We start from the raw sequence: 27109 nt of genomic DNA, 5'->3' as shown, positions 1-27109 counted from the left end.
GTTGAGCTGTGGATGAGCGGTACAAAATTCAAATTTTCCATAAGGCTGGTAAATTCCTTGGATTGGGGGCTCTCGGCAGGGTCATTGGGCCAGAAATTGAGATCCCCTAAAACTAATACAGAAGAATTATTAACTACCAAAGTGGCCAGAAGAGTCTGGATGTCGGGGAGAAACGAAGGAGTGGACTGGGGAGGACGGTAAATAAGAACAAAAGTGAGGGGGGCTTGGTGGGAGGTAGAACGGGCTACGAGAAGATCGACATCGGTGATAAGTGGGGAAGGAAGGATTTGAAAGTTGAAATCAGTACGAGCTATTAAAGCCACTCCACCACCCCGCTTGCCTTCAGGGCGATCCGCACGAATGACGGAATATGTTGATGGTAAAGCGGCAAGCACGTTAGGCAGGGAGTCGGTCTTGAACCAGGTCTCGGTTAAAAACATGAGATCTGGTTCATTGGAGTCGAGATAGTCAAATAGCTCGTATTGGTGGTTTACGGCGGACCTGGTATTTAGAAGGGTAGCCAAGGTAGAAAACGACTGAGCAGAGGGGGCTGGGGGTAAGGGGGGAACTGGGGGGGATGTGAGGGCAGATGAAGCAAGAAGTGAAACTAACCCAGGGGGGGAGGATGGAGGGGAACTATAAAGGCCAAGGTGTTGTAGATCGGTAGCGGTAGAGGGGTTGATACTGCCGGGGGACCAGTAGAGGCATAACTGAGACGGGGTGTAGGAGATGTAACCAGCAGCGTCTCGTGCCCCTAGCCCCGGACGGCCGCGGACGGGCGCAGACGGGCTTAACTCAGGCGCAACTCCGGCGCGCCTCCGTCGCGCCCGCTGCGCTGCCTCATGATGCCTGTTTAAATAGGGGCGGAGCGGCGGGGGAGGGGCAGGGCTGTGGTGGAGAGTGAAGCCCAAGCCAAGATGGCGCCCGCTGCCGCTGGGAGCCCGCGAAAGACCCGATCAGCCCCAGCCGGCAGCTCACCCCTAAGAGCCCAAGGATGTCAATACCTGCATAAGTTTAAAGGTGGGTTAATAACAGTTTTAAAATACAATCTCAGCCAGGGTTTTGCCTGAATACAACTCATTATGTTTCTATATTGACTGCATGCCTTACATTACTTGCATTTAGTAAAACCTGCATTTGATTTTACCCTGACTCCCTTTCCTTTGTGATGTCACTCTATACAAGTTGATCTCTCCTCACGCAAGCCTCCCTATATGTAATCAGTAGTGTTCAGGTCATGAGTGTCCGCATAGTAGGGTCACATTTCATTAAATGCCAGTGCTATGTTACCCCATGGAGTTGGCAATGTGTGGCTTATTTACTGGGCTGTCACATATGATATACACTATGTACAGAATGGAGAGGATGGTATCTGATTTTTGATGAACACAACAAAGATTATTGGATAGATATCAATTTCCCACCAACTATATTTGTTATATATTTTTACAGGGTTATGTCCAGAATGACAAATGCAGAGTTTTGTTTGGGAAAGGAGACTCCGAACATTATTTTACTAACATTGCTTTGATTTCATATTTTGTAGATTGAATTGTGTTTATCTTCAACTTCATTTGGGAGGTTTGTTTAATATTGTGTAGATTGCATTGTTTTTCTCTTCCACTTTATGTAATTATTGCTTTTCTGGTTTTGATTTCACTTTGTGCAACACTTTGAACTTCACCTCTCATAAGATGGCACTGGCTGTAGCATATACGTGGGTCTGCTTTTGGTGTTGTTGAATTTGGCATTATTTAAAATCTGTACTTCACTATTGTCGTTATGTGATCTAGGCCCTTTGTGGATAAAACACATCATGGGTAATGAAGAATAAATAGCCTTTGCTCCTCCATTATGTGTGTAAGTGTTTTCCTCTAATAATTTGTTTTGGAATTGGATTTTGTATCTATATACACATGCACGCACCTACAACCCACACATATAAATAATGGTTAAGGTAGATATATCTATATATATGAAGTTAGGCTGAGTAAAACAATTTTTACCTCAGTACTTACCTTCATAATATTTGGTACTTGGAATTTAGGGCTTGAAATTTAGGCTCATGATGTTAAGTAGACGATATTCTGGTAGAATACTACTCATATCACTTGTAAGATTCACATGTGTGTTCGGCCAAAGGCATCACAACAATCACATGCTTGGGGCCAGATTGAGCTACACTTTGCACAGGTTCAATGTCACAAAAAGAACTTAGTGTGAAGGGTGCACTATCAGGACAAAAACTATGCTAAATATAACACATTGTGTGAGGGCATAGATACAGGACCAAAAATGTGCCAGAAAAACGGAAAGAGCAAAAGTGCAATACTTTAGTAGATAGATCACTATCCCACTATCTCCCTTTTTATGCAATGCAGTGCAACAACTTTGGTTGCTGATCTGCATGGCTTGATTTCTTAGTAAAATTATCCCTAAATGTTTAGGTCATCTGAACTGTGCTATCCTTCTAAATCCTAAACAAAAAAAACATAGTGACTTTTCCTGTCAGTTTAGCTTAAAGCGTTTATCTCCCAAGTTTATGACATGATATTAACTTGCCCACATGTAAGAATCACCAGCACCTCTTACGATGGAATGACCTTAAAGATAGTTCATGGAGGACAACTCACAGACATCTTACTAGTGAGAATTGGAGTCTGCGAATGTTGTTATTCTTGTCTTTTCTCTTCCTAATAGTCATAGACTAGATCATGACGACATTCACAGCAAGGAGAAGAAACAGAATCCAGAGGAAACCTTGGATGCAGCTCAACGACTTGGGCGTAACGGACAACATGCCCCTACTCTCCCATACCTATCTGCAGATGCAAGAGAAGACCAACAATGGGGCAGCCACATCAGCACAACTTGATCTCCACATTCACAGGGGAAAACCAAGATCATAAAGGCTAACACAGCCAACACCAACTGCAGTCACTCTTGCAGGCGATGCACTGGACGACATTGAGGCCTTCACCTGCCTGGGCAGTGTCAGAGACAAGCAGGGTGGATAGACAACAATGACAAGGCAAGAATTGGCAAAGCAAGAACTGCCTTCATTCAACTAAAGAAGATCTCGAGCTTCAATTACCTAACATTGCAAAGCAAGATCAAGATTTTTCACACCATCATAAAATCGGTGCTTCGGTATGGAGCAGAAACTTAGAGGATAACAGGCACCACCACGAACCAAGTCCAGATCTTCATCAACACCTGGAGAATCCTCCAAATCCACTGGCCAAATACCATTATCAATGAGAGCTATAGGTGTTGTCAAAGCGAATGTCTTTTAGCTAAGTATTTTCACTGGCTCCTGTTTTGAAAATGTTTGTTTCTATCATGTCCCTGAATAGCCGTTGGGCGTTATTTCTGCACTTGACAGAGACACAAATACCACTAAACCTCTGCTCACTATAAATTCTAAGAACTTTCCCCAGACTGCCCCCTTGTGCTTATTTTTTGTTTATTCTGTTTTCGCTCAATGTGACCCAAACGGCAACTTGCATATTCTTAATCAGTGAGGGCAAACAATGTTGTATACTTTAACAAAAACATGTTTTTAAGTTCTAGCACCACCACCCACATTACTGGAAATAATTACCAATAACAGCAACTACTCCATTGATTATCTATCATCAAACGTGCTTTACGGGAGGAGATATAAATCTGTGCAACTAAATAGAAAAGAGTTTCTGGTTGAGAAGATACCAGTGTATTTAAAATCTATAAAATCAAATGGTATATAAGATTCTCCATCAAAACCCAAATATATTACTGTTCACATTTCAATGACAAGAACACGTTTGTTTGGGGAAATCCTTATTTAGTGATTGTTCTCCAAGTTAGGAAGTTCTGTGCACGATGCTTCTACAAAAACTATACTATTCAGAAGTCTCATGTGTTAAATGGTTTGCAAGTGCAACAGACAGTACATGTTTTGGGGCATAATTAGCTGAAGTAAGAGTTTATCCCGTAGACTTGCATAGTAAAAAGTGAAAAACAAACTGAACCTACAAAATGGTAGTAGCAGGTCCGAATGTTTATCAAATATGATTGCTTTAGACATTACGTGGATATCTCCTTGAGTGGGCTAAATATAAAAAATTCATATCAATTAAAATTGTGTGGTCTTGCTTTGGGTTTAGTTTTATTTAAAAAAAAATTATTGAGCAAAGCAGAGGACAAACAAGAAAATAAAAATCATTTATATCGAGAACAACATCTTAACAGGGGTTTTTAGCAGCTCAGAATAACATTGAATATAATCTTCATATATTCAAAAAATAGTCATTTTTATACACAACAGCATAAATATCACCTAAAAAGAAAACAAGCCTTCCACATTCTATTTCCTAATAGAATTTCACTGTTACAATGATAAATGCTTCTAATTCAACATTGTCAGACCCGAACTATTGGCATTCATAAAGTGTCTTGTGCAAAAAGTGCTAAGTGCACAAATATTGTGCCATTGTGGTACTCCACTCGACCTATTTTGAACAATTATAATTTGCCCAAGGCTACTCATGTAATGACAAATCCAAACAAGAGTGCTAACTTAACTGGCCTGAACTAGTAGCATGCATAAAGTGTCTTATGCTAAAGTGCTGGATATAGCTATTTGCATTCCTAAGGTGTCTTGTGCAAGAAGTGCTAAATGCAGACATATTGTGCAATCACAGTATTCCATATACATAACAGCGTAAATATCACTTAAAAGAAAAAGAAGCCTTCCACATTCTACTTCTACATTCTATTTCCTACTAGCATTTCACTATTACAGTAAAAAATACCCCTAATTCAACATGTCGGCTAGAACTATTGGCGTTCATAAAGTGTCTTGTGCAAAAAGTGCCAAGTGCAAACGTCTTGTGCCATCGTGGTATTTCACTAGACATATTTTGAACTATTGTGATCTGTCTAGAGATACTCATATGATGACAGATCCAAACAAGAATGTTAACTTAGCTTCTCTGAGCTAGTGGAATACATAAAGTGTCTTATGCTAAAGTAATGGATATATAATATCTCCCATTACTGTAAGGAGATAGAAAGTATAAAGTACCAAATGAACAAATTCACCAAATTGACATATTACATGGAGGTTATCATTTCACTATTATTAAAATACTTCCAATTTTTAGCAAATTTTCTCATACATCCTGCTCTCTTGGCATAAGCCTCTTCAAAATTTTTGGTCCGCCTCATCTTATTCTGCCATTTAAAGTAAGATGTTATCTCCTTGGATCTCCAATTTTGAAGTATTAAGGAGTTGACCACCAAAGTGCAAATTGCCATGTAAGCTTCTTCTGACCTAGACAAATCCCTTCTCTTCGCTGAAATACCAAAGAGTGCAATCTCAGTTTCGGGCTCGATTGTTTTGTTAATATCCTGACTAATTACGGAAAAGATTTTGGACCAAAAACTAACCAATTTGGGGCATGTATAAAATATATGGAGCCAGTCTCCCCCCCACAAGTGCTGACATCTGAAGCATCTATTCTCTACTCCCGAAAAACGCTTATTTATTGCTTTGGGACTTAAATAAGCCAACCAACATGATATAAAAGACATTCTCTTAAAGTTGGCTGCCCGTAGAGTCTTTCCACCTACCAGGGCAATCCATTCCCATTCCTGTCTTGAGAAGGAGCAGTTAGTTTCCTGATATATTTTAACTAAGATTTCATCCACCAAGGAAAATTCTGCACCCTTTCTCAGAAATGTATAGCAGTTGCCTACTCCTGTTAGTCCTATATTATACAAGGCAGTAGCCAGAGGTGTTATGTCTGGCGACAAATTGTATTTATTAATAAAAATTGTAATCTGTAAAAATTCGAGAAATCCCAATCTTCATTTATTATCTGTTCGGCCATAATTTCTTGCCAAGTAATAAGCTTCTGTGCAACAAAGAATGAAGCTAGATTACCGAAGCCTAGATTTATCCACTTTTGAAGTTTGTTCAGCTGTATCTGAAGCCCCATATTCTTACACTCTTCCAATTTCAAATAATGAAACCCACCGCCCCCTCCCTGCTTGAATAACGATTGCAGTCTAAAAACAAAATCCCGCATAGTCTTATATCGAGTCTTTTTTGGTAACTTTTCTGTTTTCAAAAAGATCAGAACTTGAGATCCACCCTCCTGAATAATTTTTCATAAAAAAACATGTCAAATAAACCATTGGACTTCAATAAACGTGCTGTGAGGTCCATTATTGCTGCCATGTAATACATACGTATATTTGGCAAAGCTAAGCCCCCATGCGTAGTATCTAATTGAAGTATACTCAATTTCACCCTAGGGGACTTTTTATTCCAGACAAATCCCCTGATCATGGAATCAATCTCTCTAAAATACTGGGAGTTGGTTCTTAACAGCACGTTTGAAAAAAGAAAAATCATTAACAGAGGAATCAACATTTTTACTAAAGCCACCCGACCAATCAAAGTCAATGGCAGTAAGATCCATTTGTCTAACAAATTTTTAATTTTATTAAACATTGAGAAGTAGTTCAAACTAAATAATTGTTCGAACTGATTGGATACATAAATGCCTAGGTTTCTTACCGTGGAAATTGCGACACATGAATGACCGCAATTTAAAAGCAACAGCTTGATACACATATTCATTATGTTTTAGGGCTATATGCTGCTCCTTGGGTTGCCCAATTCTGTAGTCCTGATGAAGACTCGCATGGCCACGGTCTAAATCACACCAAGGCCACAAGACGAGTCAAAACGTCGACGCTTTAATTTATCCTGGATGGTGTTGCAAAATATTGGGTGCAATAATAGTTTGGAAGCAATGTCTCCATTTAAGATGAACTACGTTCAAATTGTATAATACACACCACGATTCTAAAGAAATTGTGTACTTTACAAATTTATTGCTTGTATATATGAATTTGTAAATATTATCTTTTTGCTGTTTTCCAATCTTTCTATCAAACACTCTAAAACTCTATCTTTTTGCACTTTTCCTTTGGGCAACTATAAATGCTTTTTTATGACACAGTCAGAAATGCAATGAATTAAAATTGCCCCATGCATGTTGAATCTTTTTGCTGTTGCTTTTGCTTTGCTTTTTTGCTGAATAAAACTTACATTGACTGGACTGGGCTAATTTGGTATATATGCCCTTTGAATAAGAGGATATTTAATTAATTATTCAATTAATTCGGCTTCCAGAAAAAAGAATAGTTTGAGACCATTGTTTTTGAATGATAGGTATCTAATTGGTTCTTTTTTTAGCTCTAGTGTTTTAAAATTTTCAGGGAAAAAATTACAATCCGAGTTCATGACTAATATTTTGCTTTTGTTCTGGTTGATTTTGTATCCACCAATCAATTAAAATCTGCTAAATTCACCTATTGCTAGTTCAAGGTTTAATCTGTCAGGATGTAAATATAAAATAATATCATCAGTAAATAGTTTTGATTTTAGCCATTCCTGGTATGGGTGGCCTAATATCAGAGTTACCACGTATTCTTATTGCGAGGGGCTCGATAAAGAAAGTAATTAAGTAAATAAAATAGGGGACATCGGGCACCCTTGCCTGGTACCTCTATTAATATTCACAGACCCTATTGAGTTAGCATTGACTACCACCCTTGCTTTTGTATTATGATAAATATTTTTTGACATATCTTCTATTCCCTCAGAAAACCCGAAATTTTACAGACCAATAAATAGAGCTTCCCATTTGACCAGGTCGAAGGCCTTTTCCACATCAACCATTGAGATTAAAGTTGGGATCTTATTGTTAGATATGTAATCTAATACCTGAATTAAATACCCTATACAAAAGGAGATGATGGATGGAGCGTTTGAGCAAATCAAACACTCATCCCCAGTCAACTGATCTGGCTTTAATCCATCACCATTCTTTAGCTCACTCAGCCACCCTAGTTCAGACATGGCCATATGCAAATCAGTCTGACCCTGTGCCTTATGGGAACAGTCTAGCCCGAACTGCTAAGCCATGTGTTCCCTGGACCGGAAACAAGCATCTTGGGACCGGTTTCGGATTCATAATCCTCATCCGCCAGGCTATCTTGAATCCAGTGGCCAAGTGAGCAAGGGACTCACTTCTGAGCATACCCTGCCAACTTAGGGCAAACAAAGCGACACAAAAGGAGATGATGGATGGAGCGTTTGAGAAAATCAAATACTCACCCCCAGTCAACTGATCTGGGTTTAATCCATCACCATTCTTCAGCTCACTCAGCCACCCCAGTACAGACAGGGCCATATGCAAATCAGTCTGACCCTGTGCCTTATGGGAACAGTCCAGCCCGAACTGCCAAGCCATGTCTTCCTTGGACCGGAAAAAAGCATCCTGGGACCGATTTCAGATTCATAATCCTCATCATCCAGGCTATCTTGAATCCAGTGGCCAAGTGAGCAAGGGACTCACGTCTGAGCATACCCTGCCAACTTAGGGCGAACAAAGCGATACAAAAGGAGATGATGGATGGAGCGTTTGAGCAAATCAAACACTCATCCCCAGTCAACTGATCTGGGTTTAATCCATCACCATTCTTTAGCTCAGTCAGCCACCCCAGTTCAGACATGGACATATGCAAATCAGTCTGACCCTGTGCCTTATGGGAACAGTCCAGCCCGAACTGCCAAGCCATGTCTTCCCTGGACCGGAAACAAGCATTCTGGGACCGGTTTCGGATTCATAATCCTCATCAGCCAGGCTATCTTTAATCCAGTGGCAAAGTGAGCAAGGGACTCACGTCTGAGCATACCCTGCCAACTTAGGGCGAACAAAGCGATACAAAAGGAGATGATAGATGGAGCATTTGAGCAAATCAAACACTCACCCCCTGTCAACTGATTTGGGTTTAATCCATCACCATTCTTTAGCTCACTCAGCCACCCCAGTTCAGACATGGCCATATGCAAATCAGTCTGACTCTGTGCCTTATGGGAACAGTGCAGCCCGAACTGCCAAGCCATGTCTTCCCTGGACCAGAAACAAGCATCCTGGGACCGGTTTCGGATTCATAATCCTCATCAGCCAGGCTATTTTGAATCCAGTGGCCAAGTGAGCAAGGGACTCACGTCTGAGCATACCCTGCCAACTTAGGGCGAACAAAGCGATCCAAATTAAATACCCGGTATTTGAGGCCATCGATCTTCCCTGGACAAAGCCAGACTGATCAGCATGAATTAACGCCTGGGCAATCGGAGAAAAGTGATGAGCCCAAATTTTAATAAGGATTTTAAAATCGTCGTTAAGGAGGCTGATCGGCCTGTAAGAATTGATGTCTTTTTCAACCTTACCCTTTTTGACGAAGCTAACTATGATGGATTCCTTAAAGCTAGCGGAGACCTGTTCTCCAAATCTAATTGCATTAAATAGTTTTGCCAAAAAGGGAGTCAATTCTTTTACAAAAAGCTTATAACATTCAATTGGAAGGCCGTCAGCTCCACATGCTTTTGCCCCAATGGTCAATTTAACTGTATCCCGAATTTCTAACTCTGAGATTTCACTCTCTAGTTTATCCGCAAAAAAGGTGGATACCATAGGTAAATGAACTTCATCAAAATATCTATGGATCTGATCCGTCCCAACCTCATATTTCATTGAATATAACTGAGAGTAGTGCTCTAAAAACACTCGATCTATATCGTCCTTGTCTCTGACTATGTTTTGTGTTTTTGGATCCATAATCTCAATTATTGTTGATTTCTCCTGCTTAATTATTGTCAGTCCTGCTAGCACCCTCCCCACCATTTGACTCTCCTCATATATCTTCTGCTGAGCTATTAATTTCCTAAATAAATAAAAAATTTTAAGGCAGCTTTAGCCCTTTCCAATTGTAGAGCTGCGTCTGCCACCCCCTGAGAAAGAGTGCCTCTCGAAACCAAAGAATTAGACACATCCAACTGAAGCTTATGGATCTTGTTGCGCCTTTCTCTCATCTGTGCGGCTGACCGTGCTATCATATGGCCTCTGATAGCTGCCTTAAAACCTCCCCAGACTAAAAAAATGTCTGCTGTATCCTCATTCCGATTAAAAAACTCAGTTATCCATTCCTTAGTTGAGGCCACCCATAAAGAGTCTTGGAGGAGCAGCCGATCCATCTGCCACCTAGATTGAGCCTTTACTCCCCCCTCGATCTCAAATTCAACTTTAACCAAAGAATTGTCAGAGAAGGGGTTAAATCCCTATTGAGGTACCTAAAACCCTTAGTGATCATGAACTAAGGATAAAATTGATCAGTGAGGCCGTGTGAAACTGCTTGGAGTAGCAAGTAAATTCAGCTCCAGAGGGATTGCAAAACCGCCATTGATCTACTAATAGATTCCTGTTTTAGGGCTTCCAGAACCTTCTTTGTCTGGGGTTTCACCTCTTTCTTGTTTTTATTTGAGGTGTCTTTCTTCAAATCTTGAATAAAATTGAAATCCCCACAAACCACGGTTTTCTCCGGGATCCCTCTAAGTAGCTCAGTAATCTTGAGCAATGGAGTAGTTTCATCAACTACAGGACCATATTATTTATGAAATTTAGCAACGTCCCATTCAACTTAGTCTCAACCCAAATCCATCGCCCATGCGGGTCTCTCCTAATTTGCCTGAACTCCCAAAGAAGATTGCAGCTAAAATATATTCCCACCCCTCTTTTAGCTAGCCCAGCAGAGGCAAAAAACACGTGCGAAAAACTACCTTGGAAGATAGAATTTGGGAGAATTTGTTTTCAAAGGAGTTACCTGAAAAAACAGGACCTTTGGGGAGCAGGAAACTAACCATTAATGCTCCATATTTGGATTTATTTAATATACCTTTGACATTGATAGATACAATACTAAACCTATTATTCATTATTCTTTCCTTGCTTTTCAAAACTAACCACACACTCATACCATGAAATCTCCATATTTTTGCCTGCTGCGCCCCTGCTATTGCTCATTTTTACCCAAAAATTTTAAATCCCCCAACTCTTCTCCCGCCCCCCCCAAGCTCCTGACCCTCCCTCCCCCAGAGGCGGAACCCCTACTTCCCCACACACTTCACCTCTTTCCATCCCCCGCTTCCTTAAGAGGTGCCATGTGATTGCACCCGGTTAACCCTCACCCCCGCAACATTTTTAAATCGGATACGTAATCAAGTTTAGAAATGACAGCCTTTCCAAGCTACCATATTCATTTTCAATTAATTTTCTCATCTTTCCTTCCTCTAAATCATGAAATATAGAGAACCCAACACCCCTCTCTCCAGACTCTCCAGTTCTCCAGCTGAGTAATAAAGATGTACACTGCCTTACTGAGGCCCTGACATTTCCTTAAGGAGCTCTTGCGCATCATCTATATTAGTGAACATGTGAAACTTCCATTTAACAAGGACGCTCAATTTAGATTGTTGGGCAATAGATGCCTGTGCTCCTTGTGCCTTGAACAGAAAGAGCAGTGTAACAAATTCCTTCCAGCTCCGGGCAGCAGCTGCCAACATATCTGGAAAAATCCTACTGTTCGAAGTTTCATTCACATGTTTTTGCTGTATGGCCATGGTCAGGATCTTCTCCTTCATCCGATAATCTGAAAAGTTAACTAAAATCGTACGTGGACTACTTGAGCTTGGTAAAGGATGAAGTGAAACCCTATGGGTCCTTGTAATGGTCAAGTCTCTGCTAAAGTCCGGCAGGCCCTTTTCTTTAATGAAAGTCTCCACCCATTGTGGTATCTGCACTCCCTCCATCTTCTCAGGCACACCCACAATATGAAGGTTTGAGCGCCGGGAGTGGTCCTCCAAATCCTCAAGTTTATTCTCCAGCAAAAGTTTGTCTTTATTAACATTGTGCACTTTAGTGAGCTGTCCTGACATCTGGTCTTCCAACTGAGAGATCTGTGATTCTGCCTCCTGTACTCTGCCAGGAAGACATGTGACTGCCTCCTCCATTTTATTTAATCTGGATTGTAGAGAGGCGATTTCGTTCTCTTGGGACTTCTTCATGTCCCTTATCTCTTCAAGGATATGGTTAAGCAGCGTTTTGATTTTCCAATTGTTTAGTTGCCCCAGTTGCTACTTCAGGACCCTCAGTCAGTGCATTCAACATATCCATACCGTGCTCGGAGCTAAAAACTTGTTGGTTGTGTGAAGCCTGTGTTTGTGGAAAAGGAGTTGAATTACTTCTGTCTGGAACCTGCACTTGCCTCGCCTGGATGGAAGATGCTGGTTGCTGAGCCAAGGCTTGTGTCGTACTGCTACAGGCTGAGGAGGCCGGGCAGGCGGGGGAGGGCGAATTTATCAGGTTTAATTCTGGTTCTTGCGTTGGAGCAATAAGATTAGATCTTGAAGGTGAAGGTAGCAGATTTTGCTTGTCTGGTGTGGCTGGTGCCATCAAGGAATTCTCTGGCAACATTAAGGTTGACAACTTAAGTCCAATGGAAGTGGACCAGGAGAGGCTAAATCAGGGTCAGACACTATATTTTGAGATGGAGATAGAATGGCACGCTGGGGGGTGGGCTGTACCAAATTTTTCACAAACAGGGGGAACGCTTTTCTTTCCCTCCTCCTTTTTGCCACCTTTCCTTTAAGACATACTTCTGGCTGATTCATAATGTCTCCAGGATTACTAGTAGCAATTGTGACAATTATGGGGGGGTTGCGGCTTTCGTAAGCGTCACAGGAGACTCTGTTGTCGCTTCCAATGGTAGCTCCTCCTCGTCTGAGCTCTCGAAACTAGGATTATGAAGTTGCGACTCCCCCGTTACTCCTAACTTGCTGCCACCCACTGCCACATTTTTCTGTGCCTTGGTCGAGTTTTAACTTTTAGAGCAGTGTTCGTATCTCCTCTGGTTATCAGCCGACCCAATTTATCGCGTCTCCCCATGTTCACTTGATTAATCAAATTAATCAAATTAATCAGACTATAATCGTAGGAGTAATTGACAGACTCACAGACTCACAATGGTGGCACAGCCGCAGCACTCTGATGACCAGTACCCAGTACCCAGTGTCCAAAGAAAAGAAACCTTGTATATCCACCAACATAATTTCTCTCCTCCTTCTAAACACAGAAAAGCTTGATGTGATTTTTTTTTCCTTTTTCCTTATTGCCACTGTGTGACACAACACCATATTCCCCCTTTGATATCCTTTTTTTGGGAAAAGTGACCCTTCGTTTCTATTTCTCCAGCCTCTCCTCACCTGATTCTCCACTCTCTATCCATCCGTTCCTTTGCGTCCTTTCCCAGACTTCAGGCCACCAGAGCTTTACTAGCCTCTCGCCTGCTCCTTCACTCATTCGTTTTAAAAGCTTTCAGACTGCCTTTGTTTTTTTTCTCCTTCTCCTTCTCTCCCCACCACCACCGCAGCCACCACCACTGCCGTCTCCGCCTTGTATCCACAGGAAAAGAGAAAATAAAGATAGCCACCTTCTCCCTTCCAACGCGGCTTAGTTTCTCAATCGTGGCATTCGTGGCATTTCACGGGAGAAGATTCGGCACTGAAACTAACCGCTGTCCGGACAGACGCGTAAAACACGAGGAATCGTCATCGCGGGGGCGTGGCTACCTGCAGCTATCCAGAGGTGTGGCTCTCCGGCATAGCGTCCCTGGTATACTTCTAGAGCCATCAGACTGGGGGTCTTGGGTTTCATTTTATTGTGTTGAATTGGAATTGAATCTCATTGCTTCAGGAAACCAATACAGACTTTGTTTTAAAACCATTTGTTTTCAGTTGTTAAAGAAAATATGAGTATATTATTAGCTCCGAATCAATAAAATTATGTTATCATTTGCACTGCCTGAGGCACTTTGGAACTGTTTTGACAAATTGGTAACCAGAGATGTTCACCATCCTATGAACTGTAATTGATAGAGGAAGAAATACGTAAGGCGCATACTAATAAGAATAATTAAAAGGGCAAGCTAAGGACTAAAATATACGTGAATGATTCATAATTCTCAGCAAAGTTTCATTCTGAAAACAACTACATCAAATATTTAGAAATAATTAAATTGCAATAAGAGTAAAAGAGATGTATTAGCACAAACATGAGTCTGCTTGATGAATTAGTGGGAACATTTGAATATGAAAGGGAGATAGTTGCCGCTAAACCCTACAGAGAGAGAACACACAAGTTCTTATGAAGCATGGGAATCAAAGGGCGAGAGTGATTCTCATGCCATTACTACAAGCAACTTGTAGCTGATGCTCAGGTTTACAACATAGAAAGACAATTGCTAACTACTTGATACCTGACAAATGCTCCCTAAGCTTTTCAAGTCTCCCCTTAGTTTCTGAAAAAAAATTCCAAGTGAGGCTCACCTAATAAAGATTCAGTCTCATTTGTTTCTTCTCTCCAAGGGGCACCCCTTAACAAGGATGGGAGTCACAGTCAAATAAAAATAATATTATAATTGAATCCTTTTTCCACCACTGGCGTTAATAAGTGTTCTGTACACTGCACCATGGTGTGCCATTTAGTTGTAGTTTGCATGGCACACTGATCAATCGGGCCTATTGATTTTGTTTGGAACATGAAAGGTTTTTTACAGTACTTCCCTGAAGAAAGAGGAGTCGTAAAAGGTGATACCACCCACCCAGAAGGAATGTCCTGTATTCAATTAGGGGCAAATTCCCAGCTAGGAGGGTAAGCAGGGGAGTTGCTATCGAGGAGGATGTTGTTTGAGGTGTTACACCCCCTAATAAATGTATTATTTAATACATAGAGGTCGATTACGATGTCGTTCAAAAAGGCTCTGAATCTGGTCTGCCGACTCATGTTCGGAAGCCTTGTTTGTGACCGATTCGGCAACCTTTCAGAACAGCCAATTACTTTGTTTGGACTTTCTGAATAGGTTCCAAATCCGAACCTGACCTAATCTTGTGTGTCTACGGGCTGCATTTCTGAACAATTCAGAAGCTTTCTGAATGTGTGATTACGATGTCTGATTCAACAGCCTTTCCGAATTGGTTGTTCTTACTCTGATCGGCTGTCGGAATCTGAATATGGGGACTCGTAGCAGGCCCCCGTTCACCAAGGGCCTTCCAAATCTGAAATCTGTACCTTGGGGGTACCAAAGGAACCCCCTTTTCCAACCATGTACAGTGAGGAAGGCACCATGGGGTGGTCACGACATGGTGCACAATTTTCCACAGCCACCTCATTTTTTCATTGGGAGCCCGTGTATTCGGTTGGAACACAGGCTCCCATAGAAGACAATGGGATTCTGACTGAATCGTATCCGGAAGCATCCGGATGCATCATAATCGGTCGGACTCCCCAGATCCGATTCAGTCGGAAAGAATTCTGAGACCGCTTTGGACGGAATGCTTTTCGAATGGCATCGCAATCGACCCAATAGTTGGGTACATGAGAGCTTTCAGTCCATAATGGTTAGGTGTCTTTCAGATTTCACCTCTGATCTTTAAATACTTTCTGAGATAAAACCATATACACACAAAAACACACTCATCTTGGTTTCTCAAGGGCCTAAAACATGGTTATTCACAAAATCTTGTGTTTTTATTGGTTTTCAGACAAAATGTCAAGTACAAAATACTTACCAAAATATCTAGTAAAAAATATTGTAATGTGGTAATATCATCAGCAAGAATATCTTTGTCAAGAATAAGTTTAAATTTAAGGTAAGTATTATTGTTTTCTAAAATATCGAATACAAGAACATAATTTACAAAAATACAGTAGGGTATAATATCTTTTTTAAATAACTGTCATGTATTTTAATAGATATTTTAAATGTATATAATGAAATAATAGTGTATAATTATTGTTTAGGATTTTTAATGTAGTTGTTTAATTTGTAATAGTTATTAAATGTAATTTAATTTAATTTTGTGATTTTTAATACTTTAGGGGTACCGGATGGGAAGTAATTTAATTATGAAAAATAATGAATATTTTGAAATTAATAGTATTTATTTAATCAATAATTATGTTGATTGTGAAATACATTTTTTAAATTAATTTATTTTTTTGTGCAGATTTTGCAGTTTATAGCGGTAAAGTATGGGAAGTTATTTAATTGTAATTAATTAATACTCAGTTATTAATTAATATGAATTATTTAATTAACAATTAATTATGTTAATTGTGTAATACTTTTTTCCTTTTTAGGTGTGTGTTGTGAGGTTTATAGGGGTACAGTGTGGGAAGTAATTACAATTTGATTAAATAATAATTATTTGTTAATGAATATTATTTATTTGATAATTAATTATGTTTATAGGGGTACATGGTGGGAAGTAAATTATTCCAAGTAATTAGACATAGTGATGATGGAAGTACGTCTGGGCATTGAGGTATTGTCCCAGAAAAAGGCACTAGGACTCAACGGGATTCCACATTACAACATACAAGGCAACATAGACGTGTGGGTCCCGGTATTAACCAGGGGGCTGAATACAGCAGTAAGGAGAGGGATGCAACCTTCTTGGTCAACTGCTACCATTGTTCCAGTTTTCAAGAAAAGGGATAAGCATAATCCATACTGCTACTGCCCCTTTTCCCTCATTGACTCCACAGTTAAGGTTCTGGGTCAGGTTTTATTGACTAGGCTTTCTGATTGGGTTGACACAAAACACATAATTTCTGAGATGCAAATTGGTTTTCACTTAGGAAAATCAACTACCAACCAATTCCTCAATATCTACCTACTAGTGTCCAAATACACAGTAGCTCAACCTTAAGGTCCTGGGTTTTATGGATCTTAAGGTTGCCTTTGACCGGGGGAACCGTAAGAATCTCTGGGGCTTACTCACTTCTTTGGAAGCCGAGGCCGCTATAGTTACCCTCTTAATGAACCTTCATGCCCACACCATGGCAGCAGTCAGATATTGACTAAGGGGGGGGGGGGGCTTACTGGTTATTTAAGCAGCAGGAGGAGGATCCACCAAGGTTGCATTCTAGTGCTTTTTTTATTTATCATCTATATTATTGGCTTAGAAGCCTCTCAGACCTAATTACAGTCCGATTGACCCCAAGTAGGTAGGAAAGCATTGCCAGTCCTAATAAATGCCAACAATGCAGTGCTGATGGCAAGCACACCTATAGTACTTCAAGTTCTGATCAAGGGGTTCTTCTCTTTTATGGACGGGTTGGACCTGATGGCTAACTTCACAAAATCATACACTTAGGAAGTTGGTTCTCTGGCGACTCGAACAAAAACAGTTAAGGCTGGAGTTCAAGTAGGTAGGAAAGTATTGCCAGTCCTATTAAATGCCTCCAATGCAATGCTGATGGCACGCACACCTATAGTACTCCAAGTTCTGCGTATTTTTTACTTATTTGTCAAGTTACTTTTCTTAGCAAGGATCATGGCTGGCCAAAGGATGACCTCTGCAGGTTGTTGGTATGCTTTTCAAGTCTTCCTCTGACCATGATTTCGAAACTGACTCTGGGTCTGAGGCAGAAGAGGCAGGCCAGTTTTCTGACCATGAATTTTCTGTCCAAGAGGAATCGTGTGATGGTGACTCTAGTCTCAGTACAGGGAAAGAGTCTCCTTTAGAGGAAGATAAAGTTGTTGGGTTGAAGGCTTCCCATTGGAAGAGCTTAACATTGGGTTGTCCCAAACATGGTGCAGCCTGTTTTGCCTGCCTTTAATGGTATAGCAGGGTGTACAGTGAATTCAGAAAAATTATGGCCCATACATTTCTTTCAGTCCTTTATGGATTAGGCATTTTTGAATGAGGATGTTGACCAGACTCATTTTTGATGAACAGTGTTTGAGGGACAACTGTGCCAGACTAAGCCCCACTCTAGAGCTACCCGGAGGACTTCCACAAAAATGTACAGGTCTGTGAGGTTTCTCTAGGTTTCCCTAGATACAGACTCAGCTAGGGGCCCAAATCCAAAGAAAGGCACAATGCAACGAAGGACAGTTGTCAGTGGAAAACTTGGGTTTTTTTGCCGTGCCCTGTCTCAGTTACTAGGCCCACACACAAAAGGAAGACTTGAGGGAATGCTGGGTGGGTAGAAGTTTAAGGTTCCCCACGGATTCCAGAAATTCCATCACAGAAATGTTTTTATTAGACACATTGTGAGGTTTGCAAGGGATTCTGGGTATGAAAACATGAAGAACAATGAAAGTCAGCCCTTCTCGGACTCCCCTAGCTGTCTAGTTTAAAGACATGTACAGGTTTGCTAGGTTGCCCTAGTTGCCAGCTGAGCTAGGTCAAAAAATCAACAGCTAGGCACATTGCGAAAGAGGGACACTTTTCATTTGAAAAATATGTTGTGTTTGTGCTGTGTCTTGGGCCATTTCCTGTTGCGGACAGTAGGACTACCCACACAAGTGAGGTACCATTGTCATAGGTAGTCGTCGAAAAATACAGAATAGTATAATAATTATAATTAACAATTGTCTTTCTCTGCTTTTCTGCCTTCCAAATGAAAAACAGTGTATAAAAATGAAGACAATTTGAAAAATGCCTGTTACATCACATGCTAGTATAGGTACCCACAAATTCAGAGATGTGCAAATAACTACTGAGTCTAAACTGCATATCTTGTTCCCATTTTGGAAACACATAGGATTCCTTGAAACTTATTTTTCACTCTTTGTATTTCACCATATGGATTGCTGTATACACTGTATACAATGAAAGACCATTGCCAGGTGCAGCTCAGTTATTGCCTCTGGGTATCTTGGTGAAAGTACAAGCCTATATATCCCTGCAAATAGAAGGGTCCAGTGGATGTAACATTATATTATCAACTCAATTTCAATATTTCCTTTTATAACTTGTTACTTTCAATAAGAAAAACTTGAAGGATCTACACAAATGAACACTTGCTGAATTCAGAACTCTGTTTACATTTCAGAAATATATAGCTTTCTTGGATCCATTGTTGTTTTTATGCTCATTTCTAACACTAACTGAAAAGAGCTTGAAAACACAAAAAATAGGAAAAATGGGCTCTGTACCAGTAAAATGACAAGACTGCCTTGAAAAATGTTGTTTTCTGATGAAGGTCTGCCTGTTCCTGAACGCTGGGAAGATGGTGATTTTAGCACAATAAACCCTTCATTGATACCATTTGCAGGGAAAAAACAAACACTTTCTTCTGCAGCATTCTTTTTTGTATTTTCCCCAAAAATGTCTTGTTTCCCTCCAGGGGATTTCACAAACCCTGGGTACTGTTAGAATCCCAAGGATGTTGCTAAAAAGACACAAATTTGGCATGGACACCTTATTTGGGCAAATCAATACGGGGCCTAAGGGTGAACTATCCCAAATAGTCAACGAAAAGGCTTGGCACATTGGAGGAAAAGGCCTGGGAGCGAAGGGATGCACTGCTTCCTATATAATGATAAAATGATATTATAGCTAAAGCGTGAGTGTCGGATTCGGATAATCTGAAGGTGTCACCCCCCAGTTGCAACTGGCCAAGCTATGCCCCTAGTGGTAGGATTCATGATTGGGTGGAGCTGGATGTAGAAATGAAAGAAAACTACAAATTTGCCCTCCAGAGATGGCATAAACATGGATTTCATCCCAATTCCCGCCCCGGAGGGGTAGTAGGCATAAATAAGTAAGAAATGGGGAGGAAAAGAAAAAACAACACTATTTTATAATACAGGAAGCCTTCTATGAATACTAGGAAGGGAGAAGTCATTCTAAAGCCCTCACATAAAGTTTGAGCAAAATATCCCACCTGTAGTAAAGTCCATTCTGCTTGAGCTGTAGAGGCATAATCACCAGTAAATCACACTAGAAACATGCTGTCATGTTCTGTTTTTTGGCACAGGTACAACCATCACTGGGGTTATATAGACTCTGCATCTAATGTAAAATGTGGATATATGGTAATTGAAATAAATTTAGAATTAGTGGCATTTAGGTACAGAGCAAGTCCTTCTTAGTTTAGTTTAGCCTTTACTGATAGTAATTAATTGCACCTGCAAAGTTAATGAAAAACAGTAAATAATTCATGAACAATGGGCTTGATCTGGTTCTGTTCCTTTTTTCTAGGCCTGGGCGGTAAATTCCGATCTGCTTGCGGAATTTGCAGAATTTAGGTAATTTCACAGTCCGCGGAGAACACAAAATTGCCCAAAAGTCTGCGTTCTGCGACTTTGCGAAATTGTTTGCTTTTTCGCCTTCTCAAAATGCATGCTCGCAAGATATTTCCCCCCAAGCACGCAAACAGCGATTGTGAACAGGAAAAAAGCATCGTGAACAAGCAATTCCGCGTGTTCGCTGCATTTCTGCGTGTTCGCTGAGATTTTTTACTGTTTCGCGAAGACTTGCGTAACGCAATTACGCAAATTCCGGCCACACCTACTTTTTTCTATGTGATGTCCCATCAACAATTTGGGAGAAAACACATTACACAGAAGAACCTGAAATTTTGATTGTGCCTAGGTTTTTTTGTACGCATGATATTTTGTTGGTGGCAATTACTCATTAGGATTATTCCATGGAGAGCAGTGTTTAATGAAAATAACAAATCACAAATGAAACCTCATGACTCAAAAATTCAAATGTAATACTGACAAATTCAGAGTCAACTTTTTTCAAGAGCAAAATGGGAAAATAATGGAAATCTATCCTTACCTTCAAGGCATTCTAAGATACAAGAGAAAGTGAGGAGAAATATGTCATCAACATTTATTAATGAAAATGTAGTATATCAGTACATAAAGCCCCCGCCAATAGAACTGTGCATCTTTAGTATTGCTGGCACTTTAAAGCCATGAAGGAAGGATCACTTTCCAATCTTTACCTCACTATTTATGCAGAAACATGGCATTAAGTAGCAACAAATGAAATTGAAACTTAAATGAGGTCAGCAATGACAAAAGTATAATTCACATCATGGTCAATAAAATAGATACTGTTTCTAAAAATTTGAATATTGTCAGAAAACAGTATATTTGATAAAGATCAGGGGAGAGGGGTACTATTTAGTGCTAGTATATCATTCGACCCTAAATCACAAACAAACTGTCAATGTTTAGCACTAAAAGTAGTGGGAAGGGAAGGGACAAAATAAGGCTGCACAAAGTAGACGTTTCTGACATTTGTAGATGCTACAGTGTTTCTACAAGAAATTCCTCATAGTTTTGTTATTTAATTTTCAGCAAAATACTGTCTTATAATATGGGGAACTCAGAATGAGGCACTGGAAATGGAATATGCATGTAGCTAAACCATGATGGACCATGTACATGCCAAGAAAACATATATTTGTTTGAACAAACATGAAGCAGGCCCATTAACATCAGCTAGTCATGGCCTGTGGAGGTTTATTTTTTAAAGTTATTCCATAACTACATTTTGTAATATGTTTCAAAGAGTTAAGCTAAAGATATGGCAGTAAAGTAGTAAGTACTGCATGTGATAAAATGCCTCTTTTTCGGTGGTTTGTGTTTCTGGTTTTTAGACTCTGCATAGTGGGCAGTTCTGACCAGTGTCCAGTGTATCTGTCTTAACCTCTATAACATGTAGACAATGGCTAACCCTTTATTGGAATATTAACTCTCCTTTAAGGCCATAGCATATGATGTAGAATTTAACACAGATGGCCTTACTCAGAAAGGTTAACATACATTTTTGTGTATGTTTACTAAGTCTAACTTTACTACTTTCCGGTGTTCACAAAGGTAAGTTAATACTATTCAAGTTAGAATTTTGGTCTAAGTTTACCTTTGTGAATACCAAAAAGTAGTAAAGTTAGGCTGTGGTCTAAGTTTATTGTAAAGTAGTAAACAAATATTTTTGATCTAAGTTTACCTTTCTGAATACCAAAATGTAGTACATTTATACAGAAGTGTTCGTTTACCATTTTGAATCAGGACCATAGCATGGAAAATGCATTGTTACCAGTTGACTGCAGCAAATATTATTCACTCCTCTAGTGTGGAAGGAAAAACATGACTTTTATCCTGACTGCTGCAGATTAAGTCTGCAGTCCGAGTTGTCAACATAACCCCTTTTGAAACTAATTTTCACAAGTTCAACATTTAAAGTGCATGGTACGATGACAAAGCCCCAGCAGTTATGTTCACTGTGTCAAGTCCTGGCTGTCCCATAAGGAAATATGAGGTACAGAAGAAGATTCTGCTCTCTCAAGTTTGAAAATCATTAGAACAATGAATAAACCACTATTTTTAATAATGATTACATGCTCAATTAAATGGTAAGTTAAATGCTAAATTCTGATTTTTAATAAATATTTTGGAAATGTTACTATTTGAACAACATGTGTTTTGTGCCTGTAGGTCAAAGAGGCTAATTTGCATCAGCTCTCCAGTAGCTTCCCAACCTCTACTTGGCATTAACAAGGTATAGAAAATGCTCACAGAGAAGGGGCAATGGCCGGGATGCAGGATGGTCTGTTTCCTTCTCTGGTATGAAGACCAATTGGGGTGGGTCCAGGAACCTGATTAACTTTGAAGTCACCTGCCTTGTTAGAAAGCAAATGTCTGGTTGCACCTTCAGATGACCAGCCTTTGGGGATAGGGCCCCTAAATTACCAATAAATAATGGGTTAACATGCAGTTGGTACAAAGAACAAATTGACGAGGGTGTATGGGTGATGGAGAAAGGAAGAGGGAAACGGATAAGGGAGGTGAGGATATGTAGGACAGAGTTGTACCAGGAGAAGGGATGGAAATTGGTTCTGACCAGGTTTCCAGCATGGACAACTCTACAAACGGAAGTGAGGTGTGGCTGCCAAGAAATACTCCAGGCATGATAGGAGGAAAAGAAAACACCTGAACAAAAAAAATAGACAAGTCAGGTCCCATCCCAAAGCTCAAAGAGACTGCTAGCCGTACGTGAAGGCCGGGGGTAGACCAATGAAAAATTATCAGATGTGCAGAAATATGTCTAGGATATCTTGTAGTCTGTAGATAGGGTGCTCAAAGGAGGCCGTCTTATATATTTCTTGCCGCCATTCATCATCTGTGGAAAGATGTAGGGCCCTCCAGTGTCTCTAGATGCAACAGTCATAGTCGAGGCTACTAAACGCCGTTGATGGTCTGTCACTGAGCAAATCTGCTGTATCATGTAAAAGGACTAGTATTCTAATTAATTGTAAAGGCATGCTAGTGTGTGGCCCACTGTTATACTAATCTAAACCCAGAGATGGCTAGTATCTGTGTAACAAGATAAAACATGTAGAGTGAGGAAGAAGCCATGCTCTCATAATCTGAGATGCCAAGTAACAATGTTGCAGTGACTTGAAAAGGCAAAATTTCATTCTGGATTCTTTCACCCCCTTGGTGAAATTCCCTACAACTTACACCCTAGCAGCCCCAGTGTATTTAATTCATAAAGTAAGTTGCCATTTCCTGCACAACATGAAATGAAAAGGGGTCGAAAGTAAGTGTTGGGCTATCAGGTTGAGGCTTTATGAGGAACAAGACTCCCTTATTAAGAAACCCAGTGTTTTAGATATTGGTGAATAGTTAAATGATTGTTCCCCCGAGTATGCGACATGCAATGTATATGTTTGGTGTAATGCTATGCATGTGATGGGCAGATTGAATTCAATCTACAGCACCACAAAGGCTTTGTGAGTCCCTTGATCCAATAAATGACTCAGGGTGTGTATGCCTTTTCATTACCAAAGCTCCCAACTTAAGGGACACCCCTGTCTGCACAAGATGGCATTCTCCCAGTAGCTTTGCCTAGGGAGTTAAGTCTGTCATTATCAAGGCTACTTTGGGTGCTCTGTCTTTCCAAATGGACCCATAGGAGCGTGTATGTTGTCTCTGACCAAAGGTAAACTACTTATGACGGTTGTAGTTCAGTACAGGGGAGTCTCAGGTCCCTGTATCGTCTTTGATTAATCAGTTTAGAGAGACTGCATTGTGGTTTCATTTCACCCATTACTAATTTGTTGATGGTGTTATAGATAATTCTCAATATCAGGAGCTTTACAAGAATTGGGTATATCCCTAGGAAATAATGTGAACTGGGGTCCCACAACCATCATTATGGTTTGTAACCTACCTCGTAGCAAGAGATGGAGCTGCGTCCATCTCCTACAGTCTGACCGGGCGTTTGTGATTAAGGTTCCAAATTGCCAGGTGCCATGTTGCGCAGACCTCTGTTATTGTATGCCCCCAGGTACCAGAAACATTCTGATTTCCATTGGAGCTGATACCCCTCTATGGGAACTCTCATCATAAGTGCAGTCTTGGCAAAGCAAACTTCTTCCACCAGTTAATATTATTGTCTGACATCTTGGAAAAGGCATTTATAGTCAATGTGAGAGAAGGGAGTGTTGCGTCCACATAGGTAGGTGTAAGGAGATTATCATCAGTATACAGGAGGAATATGGAAGCACCCGCAGGTGTGGGGATACTGCTAATGTCTGGTGTTTGTAGGCTAGCCCCTGAAAGGGGCATTAGGGCCTATAGGAACATCAACTGCCATTTTCCCTGTGGATAGGAAAGGGGTAAAAAAAAAACACAGTTGCCCTTTGCACTAGGGGACTTATGGAGATATTTGACTTTGGACTTTGGTAATGAAATCATCCCCAGGATGTGTTTCTGTAGCATGTGGAACACAAAATCCTATTCTAAAGGTCAAATGCCTTCTCTGCATTGAACAACAAGGCATGTGTGTCCTGTAACAAATCCATAAATAGCCAAAGTTGTATGGGAGCATACACATATGGTTACAGGAGGTACAGTCAGGTAGAGAGTCTACTTGTCAACTGAGGTGTGGATGAGGTACGAATTACCTGTTTAAACCAGGCAGCCAAGATACTGGGTTGTGGTCCATATTAAGAAGGGATATTGGGTGGTAACTGATACAGTCCAAAGTAATTTTCCCTTTATTAGGGAAGACAAAAATCACTTTATTGGATAGATATGATCGTCCAGTGGCATCTACATGATGCTACTTGTCAACATCAATCAAGCTCACAACATAATCATCCTCACATACACTGGCAACATGCAACTGATACTGTCCCTCTCAGACTAAAAACCCAACACCAGAAACATGTTCACCACATGTATGATAGAAGTGGCCACTTGAATAAAATCAAACTGCCTCAAATTGAACTCGCGGTTTTCTGGCTCATCGCCTCACCATGGGACCTTGGACACACCTCCAACCCCTACTCACAAGCGATTAACTTCGGAATCATCACAACAAACTGGATATGACTGCCAAAGTCAAAGCAATGGTCTTGCCCTGCGTCAACACCTTTGGGATGCTGAAGAAAATCTTAAATGACTACCAGACAACACCAGGAAAACTATCAATCAATCTCTCATCACCATCAAGATTAGACTACAGAAATGCACTGGGTACAGGAATAGCCAGCCAGAAAGCAGAAAGGACATCTAAAATACAGCAGCCTAACTAGGCCTCACACTCCTCCACAGAGTCCACATTACACCAAACTTTGGTTAACGCCACTGGCTTATGAACAAAGAGGGCTGGGCTGTTCCTTAAGGTTAAGGAATATGCGTATCATTGTGGTATGTAGGATGTTGTAGAGTCTTGTGGAGTCCTACGGTTGGGCATCTATTTTGTTGGATGTAATGCCCTCACACACCCTTTCAGGTGTCATGCTTCATCATCTGGGCTGCTCCTGGTTGGGTCGGCGGTGCAATACCCAACAGGTGACACCTCAAAGAGGGGCACTTTGGCGGAGATCTTTTATCCAACTGCCGTTTAGGTGAAGTGCGGGTGTGGGGCCAAAATAGTGTAGACATGTTAGTGTGGGTTAAAATAAAGCTTGGAGTACCAGGAATGTATTTATTCTGGGGGTCCCCTGTTCTAATTAAAAGTAGGACTGGCCGTTACTAGCTGGAATATTATACTTCAATTACGAATCATGGTTCAGTGCGTGCTATACTCGGTCTACATGTTTCTCGCTTTTATGCAGTGGCTAGCGATTCTTCAGGACCTTAAAATAAAGAATATATCTACGGTTGCAACTGTCTACGTCAGCATGTTTAGCTAACAGAAAAATTGTGTTTCCTGTATTATTCCTGTGTTGAGCGCATCTATCTGGATTGGGAGAAAAGGAGCAAATCACAACAGATTTGAAATAAAACATCGGGTGATTATGTACATTCCTAGTGTCATGCTAGAACAAGTGCAGCTAGCATGTGAGTTAAAAATTAATGAAGAGGGGTTCGTGCAATTCCTCAGTAAGCGATATTGTGGGCATGCTCCTGTGGAAAACTGTACAAAGCTCATAGTTAAAAATCACAAATGCAGCAGCAAAAACTTAGGTGATAGGGCATCTAACTCACCTAATTTTTAAGTATACAGACAACAACAGTATCCGGCAGGTTATACATCGGGTTTATTTCATTCAACATCTGGCTGGTCATGGGAGGAAACCGTGGTTAAAGGTTTGCAACTAGTGGTGTGTAACAGGCTATGATTATCTGACAGTATTTAGCGTGGGTGGAGGTGGCTCAATCACCCTGTAATGTGCTCTTTGGCTCAAGGTAGATATAACAGAGTGAGAGCCCTCCTCATGGTGGGGGTGTCCCCAGTGATTAGGACCCCACTAATGCCGGAAAAATGTATCCCTAGTGCGTGCCTCGCTCAGACACGCTGAACTAGCATTAAAGCGCTGATAGAATAGCTGAAGGTTGTGGGTCCGTCGTGTTAAAGGTGCCTCTGTAATCTACCCATTTAAACAAAAACTCTCGCTCGCGTGCGTTACCACAGGGAGAAGTTAGCTAACTATGACTGCCACCCGATGTATCAGTAGAGTGTGGAGGGTGCTAAGGTATCCCAGGGTAGCATGCCCCTTGAAAATACTATGCCCCTGTGGTCACTACGGTCCCAGGTCCATGAGTGAAGTCGCTAAATGTTAATGGGGCCAGCGGTGTCAGTATAGAGAATATGACTAGGCAGTCCCCGGAGGTAGCAGGTGTCTCCGTGGTCAATGTAACAGTATGGCCGGTAACTAAATAGAGAGTCCTCCATAAGGGAAGCGCATATGCCTTCTCTAAAATGACCATGTTACAGCGGATAAGTACACTTAATTGTTTGTTCCCGTGTAATCTCCTGTGCCACCTACCCCTCGCCGCCGGATCCGGGTGGTGATTAGGGATCCGGCGGCTTTGCCTTTTGATTGCACGCCCCGTGTCATGTGGTCGTGTTACTCGGCGGAAATGTGTGTCTCATGTTCGTAAT

General features: G+C 40.8%; 1 long non-coding RNA gene across 1 annotated transcript in view; it reads right to left on the bottom strand.

Annotated features, from left to right (window-relative positions):
* The window catches only part of LOC147693512 (uncharacterized), a 64647-nt gene extending 44087 nt beyond the window's left edge, over nucleotides 1-20560 (bottom strand). The window contains exon 1 of the long non-coding RNA XR_015299111.1: nucleotides 20540-20560. This is a non-coding gene — a long non-coding RNA (uncharacterized LOC147693512). The remainder of the gene's footprint in view (nucleotides 1-20539) is intronic.
* Between the last annotated feature and the right edge of the window lie 6549 nt (nucleotides 20561-27109).

This window comes from Lissotriton vulgaris, chromosome 8 (assembly GCF_964263255.1).
Source record: "Lissotriton vulgaris chromosome 8, aLisVul1.2, whole genome shotgun sequence".
In the NCBI taxonomy this organism is placed as follows: Eukaryota; Metazoa; Chordata; class Amphibia; order Caudata; family Salamandridae; genus Lissotriton; species Lissotriton vulgaris.
Note: the sequence above shows the minus strand (reverse complement) of the source record. Positions and strands in the feature narration are given on the sequence as shown.